At 50.0% G+C, this 9181-nt stretch overlaps 1 protein-coding gene across 1 annotated transcript in view; it reads right to left on the bottom strand.

The window, feature by feature from the left end:
* The window catches only part of MED12L (mediator complex subunit 12L), a 312365-nt gene that overhangs the window by 201884 nt on the left and 101300 nt on the right, over positions 1-9181 (bottom strand). The window lies entirely within an intron of this gene.

Raw genomic sequence — 9181 nt, 5'->3', positions numbered from 1 at the left:
ACCCCAACAGGTTGACATGTTATGACTTTGAACGACTAGATACATATTAGGGAGTTACAATGGAAAACATGCTGCTCGCTATGCTTTTTTTTTTTTCAAAGAAATACTACATTTTGGGCTTATTTTCTTTATATTGCCTTATTAAAAAACAATCCGTCACTGGGTAACTTTGATGCAGAATAGTGCATTCATAGCCATTGATCCAACTATATTTTGGTGTCTGTACCAGGCACAAGTCTCAACCAGCCTACCTATTAAACCAAGTTTTGCTCCCTTCCCCTCACAGTGCTTTTCACTTTTACTTGGACTGAAAATAAGCTAAATAAACTGGAAAGGACAGGGCTTGCAGGTGAGGTCAGAAATGTATTTTACACTAAGGCTTGGTCTACACTAAAACCCCCCAAATCGAACTAAGGTACGCAACTTCAGCTACGTGAATAACGTAGCTGAAGTTCGAAGTACCTTAGTTCGAACCTACCTCGGTCCACACACGGTAGGCAGGCTCCCCCGTCGACTCCGCGGTACTCCTCTCATCTAGCTGGAGTACCACAGTCGACGGCGAGCACTTCCTGGTTCGACTTATCGCGTCCAGACAAGACGCGATAAGTCGAACCCAGAACTTCTATTGCCAGCCGCCGAATTAGCGGCTGGGTGTAGACATACCCTAAGAAGATTAACTTTACCTCTGAAAGAAAGTGAGATGCATACCTTCAGCAGACTATCTACCCCAACTGCCTCCCCAGATGGCCAGAAGTCTTGCAGTCATGCCACTGTCAACATCCATCCAAAAAGGGACTTACTTTCTATAATTCCTTCCACTGGTTCAGAACCAAACAGAAATGTGCCTGTTCACTTTAGGCAGCTACATAAGCATACGAAGTGTACCCTATAGAAGAATTGTCTTCCTCATGACACCCTGGGCTCCACTGTAATAACATGGTTGTGTTCCTTTTGAGAAGTAAGGGACTGAAATGTATTTTGTGTCTACTGCAGAGATAACTCTCTCTGTTCTCCTCCTGGGTAGAGGTAACATGCAGCATGAGAAGCCAAGGGAGATTTAAAGCATACCTTTGCATTGTGAAAATGAAGTTGCTCATAAGGTTTTAAACATAATTTCTAAATGGAATTCAAAACCATCTTTTTCTTAAGATTCACTTGTTCAGCCACTCAAACTCTTGAGGTGATGACCTGATAGGAGCACATAAATCTGGCACATAAAACTCATAAATGTAGAGTACATAAATCTCACACTAACTTATGCATCAGCTCATACACCTGCTCCAGCCTGTCGTGATAACGCACGACAACCGGACAAACGTCAATGTTCCCATTAACATGCAATGGGTTATTTAGGTTAATGCTTTGGACTGGAGCTTCAAATTAGACTTCAAATTCCTTCTCCACCAACAGAATACCACCGTTTTTCAGAAGCAAGGGCTAAACTCAGCAAATAAGAATTAATTTAATGGAGGAAAGCTCATCCCAAACTCTGCCAACATAGAGGATGAAATCCTGGCCCCACTGAAGTCAGGTAGGAGAATTTCCACTGACTTCAGCATGGTCAGGATTTCACACACAAAATGACTGATTTTCTTCTTAAGTTTTAATCATGCATCCTTTTTATGGAAGTATATTTAATAGGAACATCTCTTAATAGATCAACTAATCAGGATCGCTTACACAGCACTGCACATTTTTAAAGCACTGTGTAAAAATGAATTAATTAAAAGTAATTAATTATACATTGTAAAAGCACTACACCATAGCAAGTATCTTCCTTGACAGGCTATCACATGTTACACAGCTGCCATTAGCTGCCATGAAGTGCAGCACTAGGTCATTTACAGACCCTGCTTATTACCATTTTTATACAGCAGGTTGGTTGCACACAGTGCAGTGTTTCAAACAAGAACTATGCCCCTCCCTAAGGAGATTACAATCTTAAATACACAGGAGTTACACTGAACTACAAAATAATTTACAATTCTTTGTGTTTAACTCAAAAAATTAAACTCCATCCCTTCCCCTCAACCCCAAAATAAATATTCCGCTCACAATTCATATAACTCCCCTGTGGCAGGATCTAAATTTTTGATGTTTTTGTAAATATATTATGGGGTAAAAAATGAATCTTTCAAATGAAAGTCACAAGACACAGTGTGCTGAACTTGCTAGCTGGTATATGTAGAGATTAAAAATATACAGAAAAACCTCTTTTTGCTCATTTCCCAAAAAGATGTGCAGGAGCCTCCTTGAAGAGACTTAGGGACAGTACAAACAGAGCCAGAGTTGACTTGGATTCCTCATAACAAACAAACAGGAAGAAAACCATAAATGAAAGAACCTCCATAAGAACTCCATGACTGAATGCTGGTAATAAAACGTCTCAACAATTACTCCTTACGGACAGTTTTTAGTCACAAAGCGTATAATCACAAGATGGATGTGGAGAAAGGGATAAAGGAAAATTCCAGGACTCATTTTTATTTGTCCCCCGAGTACTGGGTTTCTGAAGTTTATATTAAACTCAGCTCTCCCAATAACTGGCTAAAAGAAAAAAAAACACTTAGTACATCTTCAAGAATGATCACCTCCTAATAACATGCAAATATTTAAATATCAACATAAATCCCAGATTAAAAATAAAGATTTCCCCCAACTCCTCATTAAATTATATTTTCAAACTCACTCTCTCTCTCTAAAATACAGACTTTTTTTCTACTATGGTTAGGGTGTTACAAACACAATGTTACACTAATTAGGTTAGGTTGTTACAAACACTAATGTTACAAACACAAATGTCAATTTCATATTTCTCTCAGCTTAGACTGTGTTAGTGTGTGAGATGCCAACTCCTGTGTGTGTTTTCCAACTTTATAAAGACACACTGGAGTTCGGCAACTCAGCCCACACATACACACAAGAATTCAAAGCTGAGAGAAATCTAAAATTGACATCTGTATTTATAACTTTACGTAACATACAACTTTACATTGTACATAAGACAAGGATCCAAAGACAATGGGCCAAATTCATCTCATCAGTAACTCACTCCATGTCAGGACTACTGTATTTTTGAGGTCCGAACAAGCTTCTGAATATGTTGTTCTCCTACATCCCAACAGCAGAAGGGTTGCGCCTGTAATGTGATTGTGCAAATGGCCTTGTAACTCTCCTCTCGCAAAATGCCATATGAATCTCCATTTACACTGCCATGTCCACCAATACAGCCATTCTAATACTGTTTTCAGCTACCTAATCAGCACTTTGCCTGCTTCCTTCCTATGTGTGTATTGTTCCGCATTATATACCTACGTGCGTTTCTTGCTCCCACATTCACACTGCTGCTCTTTAAAAGTGACAGCAAGAGAGATTTTTCCAGGATTCAGAACAACAAACACAGCAAAAGTGAACCCCAGTGACCAAAGCAATCATCCCACCAGGACTTTCCCAGGTGAGAGGATGATTGCAGCAGCTCTCAATCTTTTTAACTCTGATGAGAAATGCCACAGGAGAAAAGCCCGTGAGACTGTGGATATGTCTATGCCAGGGGAGGGCAAATTATGGCCCGCAGCCCAGATCCGGCCTGTCAGGGCTTTCAATACAGCCTGCAGGATTGCCAGCCCCATGGCACAGCAGGGCTAAGGCAGATTCCCTGCCTGCCCTGGCCCGTGCCACTCCCAGAAGCGGCTGGCACTATGTCCCTGCGGCCCCTAGTGGAGGAACGGGGAACCACGGCCAATGGGAGCTATGGGAGTGGTATCCACAGGCGAGGGCGGCACACAGCGGAGCCGCCTGCCCCGCCCCACCCCACCCCCAGCAGCCACTGCCAGACATGCTGGCCACTTCCGAGAGCGGTGCAGGGCCAGGGCAGGCAGGCAGGCAGGCAGCCTTCCTTAGCCCCGCTGCGCACCACTGCCACCCTGGAGCTGCTCAAGATAAGCAGCGCCAGGCTGGAGCCGCTCAAGATAAGCAGCGCCAGGCTGGAGCCCGCACCCTGAACCCCTCCTGCACCCTGCACCCCAACCCCCTGCCCTGAGCCCACTCCTGCACCCCAACCCCTTGCCAAGCCCCCTGCTGCACTCCACCCCCTGCCCTTAGCCCCCTACTGCACCCCTCACCCCTCCTGCACCCCAATTCCCTGCCCCGAGCCCCCTGCTGCATCCTGCACCGCAACCTCCTGCCCCAAGCCCCTTCCTGCAACCTGCACTCCTCCTGCACCGCAACCCCCTGCCTTGAGCCCACTCCTGCACTCCATACCCCCTCCTGCACCCCAACCCCCTCCCGAGCCCCCTGCTGCACCCCACTCCTCCTGCACCCCAACCCCGAGCCCCCTGCCTCACGCCACCCCCCTCCTTAAGCCCCCAACCCTGTCTTGAGCCCCCTGCCCATCCTGCACCCCAACCCCCCGCCCTGAGGCCCCTCCGCACTCCACACTCCTCCTACACCCCAACCCCTTCTCCTGAGCCCGCAATCCTCCTTCACCCGAACCCTTCCCTGAGCCCCAATTCTCTGCCCTGATCCCTTGTCGCACTCCTCCTGCAACCCAACCCTTTACCCTGAGCCTCTTCCTGCACACCATATCCCCTCCCACTCCCTGCACTCCCTCCTGCACCCCAACCCCCTGCCCCAGCCCTATATTTATGGCCCTGCATACAATTTCCCCACCCAGGTGTGGCCCTTCAGCCAAAAAGTTTGCTCATCCCTGGTATATGCTGCAATTAAAAACCCGCAGCTGACCTGTTCCAGCTGATTCAGGCTAATGGGCTATTTAATTGTGGTGTACTGTTCGTGCTCGGGCTGCAGCCCAAGCTCTGGGACCTTCCCACCTGGCAAGGTCCTCTAGAGTAGGGTTACCATATTTCCACAATCAAAAAAGAGGACACTGGGGGGGGGAAGCCCCGCTCTAGCCCCGCCCCTGCTCTGCCCCACCCCATCCACTCCCTCCCACTTCCCACCTCCTGACTGCCCCCCTCAGAACACCCAACCCCCCCGCTCCTTGTCCCCTGACTGCCCCCTCCTGGGACCCCTGCCACTAACTGCCCCCCAGGACCCTACCTGTCCCCTGACTGCCCTGACCCTTATCCACACCCCCGCCCCCAGACAGACCCCCGGGACTCCCATGCCCCATCCAACTTCTCCCCGCCCCGACAGGAGCCCCAGAATTCCCAACCCATCCAACCGCCTCTGCTTTCTGCCTGCCTTCGACCCCTCTCCACACCCTTGCCCCCCTGACAGCCCTCCCAGAACTCCCAACCCATCTAACCCCCCCTGCTCCCTGTCCCTGACTGTCCCAACCCCTCTCCACACCCCTGCCCCCGACAGCCCCCCCCAAACTCCCAACCCATCCAACCCCCACTCCCTGTCCCCTGACCAGGGCTGGCTTTAGCAAAGCCCAGGAATCGGGCTGCACTCCGGCTGGGATTGCGGGGCTTGGGGCCCGGCCACAAGTGCTCAGCCGGGGCTGGGCCGGCGTGCTTGGCTGGAACCGGGGCCGCCGCCCTGGGGCCTGAGCCGAGCTGGGCCGGAGCCGCTGGGGCCAGGGTTGGGGGTGCTCGGTTGGCGCCGCTCGGCCAGAACCAGGGCCGCCGCCCTGGGTCCCGAGCCGGGCCGGAGCCACTGGGGCCAGGAGTGTTCGGCTGGCGCCGCTCGGCCAGGGCCAGGCCAGCATGCACGACCGGAACTGGGGCCAGGGCCGGTGGTGCTTAGCCGGCACCGCTCGGCCGGTGCCCAGGGGCCCGAGCCGAGCCAGGCTGGACCCGCTGGGGCCAGGACTGGAGCCGCTAGGGCCGGGGGTGTTCGGCTGGTGCCGCTCAGCCAGAACTGGGCCCGGTGCCCCGGGACCTGAGCCGAGCCATGCCAGAGCTGCTGGGGCTGGGGGTGCTCAGACGTGCCGCTCGAACGGAACCGGGGCCGGTGCCCCGGGGACTGGGGCAAGCCGGGCCGGAGCCACTCGGCCAGGGCCGGACTGGGCCGCGCCATGCCTCGCCTCCCCGGAACCCTCCTCCTCGTGTCCCCCCCCAGCTTACCTGCTGCTGCCCACCTGCCCCTCCTTGTTTTCAGACTTCCCGCAAACATCTGATTGGAGGGAAGCAGGGGCGCAGAGCTTTCAGGGGACGGGAGGAGGGGGAAGACAGCTGCGGGGCCGGGCGGCGTGCTAAGGCTGCAGGGGATGGGGGGAGCTGGGAAGGGGCTTTGGCTTGCCCAGCGGCGCTTGGCCGCTACTTTTCAATCTATATATAGCCAAACGGGGGAAATCCAAGACATTTTTAGAAATCCCCCCCGGACGGCTATTTATAGATCGAAAATCCGGACATATGGTAGCCCTACTGTAGAGCCTGGGATCCAGCCGGAGTCCAAATGTCTACACTGCAGTTAAGAAGCCCCTTAGGCTGATCCCAAGTCAGCTGGCATGGGCCAGCCACAGGTTTTAATTGCAGAGCAGACATACCCTGTGTGGTCACAAAGTATGTGAAGCCTTGTATATCAGTAATTGGCCTAACAAATGATTGTCAAACCCTGGTTCAGGAAAGTATTTAACCATGTGCTTCAGTGCTTTCCCAAATAGAGATGCTTTCTTGAATCAAGGCCTAAATGATGGGTGGATGTGAACTTTCTGGATTCAAGTACTAACACTCCAAATTAATCAGATGGGGAATATTATATTTATAACATTCTTCCTCCTGGGAGAAAGGGCTATATACAGCCTTGTACTCTTTAGAGTCATACCACTGCTTCTTAACTTCTGACTATGATGGAAGTCCTATCCTTTTCTCCTACACTGAAGGCTGAGGTCTGTGATGTATTGCCTCCTGCAAGAAGGGGGCTTAAAATAAAAGTGTCTTGATACCTTTGGCTAGATCAGTCAGCGATCATGACTTCTTCACTAACTGACACAAACAGGGGAGCATACTGAGGGGGTGCTGATCCAGAAATAAAGACAAAATCTTAATATGAAATAAATTGCATTTTTATTAATTTGGAGATAATTCCATGCCTCCTCCCCTTCTGAATAACTAGAAAGATTTCAGAAAACTAGAGACATTTCACTCCTGTTGGATCCAGGGGGATTCTTCTCCTTTTAGATACCTGAGGACGTTCTCTGAGATCTGGGTTCAACTTGAACTCCAAAATCTTAAAATAAATTTAATTTCAGCACCTTGGGTTTCATGTTAAAAACATATAGAACCACCAGTTCTGCATGACTTAGGTGGGAAGCCATAACTCAGCCCACATTTGCTCAAAATGGAGTCCAGGATCACTCAAAAACTTTATGAACCTTTGCAAACATTTGACAAGCATGGGTCTGAGTTTTGAGTTTGTGACTAAGCTTGAAACCAGACACAGAGTGGTTTCTTTGCAAAGGATTTTCCCAACCCTGTAGGCAATAAGGGTATTTTGTTTGGTGGTGATAGCTACTTCCATTTGGCATGTCATTCAACTTTCTGAGATCTTGACGATTGTCTGCAGTGAGTTTGCTATACATTTTAGTTTCCCTGTACTATTGTCAGTACCACAGGCCCCTAAGCTAAATTCAACAGCTTGTTCTACTGTCTGGATTTTTTCTCTAGCTCCAAAACGCAAATATGAAGATTTTTGCTGCTCATCAACCCATCTATTTTTAGTAGTCACTGGACAAACCTCAGAAGATTTGAAACTTGAATTTGGTTCAGAAAGACAGCCATATGCTCAGATACACCTCTACCCCGATATAACGCTGTCCTCAGGAGCCAAAAAAATCTTACCACGTTATAGGTGAAACCGCGGTATATTGAACTTTCTTTGATCCACCGGAGCGCGCAGCCCCCCTCTCCCCCCATCCCCCGGAGCACTGCTTTACCGCATTATATCCAAATTCGTGTTATATCAGGTCGCATAATCTCGGGGTAGAGGTGTACTTACTAGAAGCACTTGAAACTTTTAAGTCTGAAAACTGGGCTGTAACTCTTGCAAGAAAAGACCTACTCATTTCTTACACCACTGCTTCTGGTTCCAAACCACATGCCACAAGACCAGCCCTTAGTTACAGCATCCTGGCACTTCTCATTCTCATTCCAGCCATAACTTGAAAGTGGAAGGTGGGGAGGAAAGGGGAACTCCAGTGAATGTCTGACAAAGCTTCCCAGCACAGCACAGCATGCAAGAGATTATGAATTGTAAAGTTCACTAACATGCTAGGCTCTAATTGCCCTATATAGACCTTGCTGGCAGTCTCTAAAAGGTACCTGCTTCACATTAACATAGTTCTGTTTGGACGGCATTAACATGAATTAGGTACCTTTCAGGGAGCACCCATCAACACCAGGCAGTTAGATCCCAGCATGTTAGCACAAATCACATACCTCTAGTTAGCTTTGCCATCACCATCCAGACAAGCCCAAAGTTTCAGTCTTAAAATAAACTAAGGTTTGAGCGAGAGTCACCAATCCCTCATTCTCAATTAAATAAATGTTTGTTAACCTTAATTTTTATTATAACATATTAACAAGTCTGTTTCAGAGTAGCAGCCGTGTTAGTCTGTATCCGCAAAAAGAACAGGTGCCACAAGTACTCCTGTTCTTTTAACAAGTCTGTGGGATTGTTGATGCTGCATGTAGGCCATCTGAGACAAGGAGGTAAAATGACTCCCTAAAGCAGTGGTGGACAAATGTTTTGGCTCAAGGGCCACATCTGGGTGGGGAAATTGCCTGCAGGGCCATGAATGCTGGGGCAAGGAGTTGGGGTGCAGAAGGGAATGTGAGATCTGGGAGGGGATGCGATGTGTAGGAAGGGGCTCAGGCCAGGGGGTTGGGGGCGCAGAGAAAGGGGCTGGGGTGCAGGAAGGGTGCAGAGTGTGGGAGAGGGCTCAGGGCAGGGGATTGGGGTGCAGGAAGGGTGTGGGGTGCAGCAGGGATCAAGGCAAGGTATTGGGGTGCAGGAGGGGGTGCAGAGTGCAGGAGGAGGCTCAGGGCAGGGGGTTGGAGGCTCAGGGCAGGGGGTTGGGGTGCAGGATGCAGAAGGGGTTTGGGGTGAGGGCTCCGGCCTGGCACCTCTTACCTCGAGCGGCACCAGGGTGGCAGTGGCAGGCAGCGGGGCTAAGGCAGGCTCCCTGCCTGCCCTGGCCCCGCATCCAGAAGCGGCCAGCATGTCCAGCAGTGGCTTCTGGGCATGGGGTGGGCAGGCTGGCCTCCTCTGTGGGTAC

This window comes from Malaclemys terrapin, chromosome 9 (genome assembly GCF_027887155.1).
Source record: "Malaclemys terrapin pileata isolate rMalTer1 chromosome 9, rMalTer1.hap1, whole genome shotgun sequence".
In the NCBI taxonomy this organism is placed as follows: Eukaryota; Metazoa; Chordata; order Testudines; family Emydidae; genus Malaclemys; species Malaclemys terrapin.
Note: the sequence above shows the minus strand (reverse complement) of the source record. Positions and strands in the feature narration are given on the sequence as shown.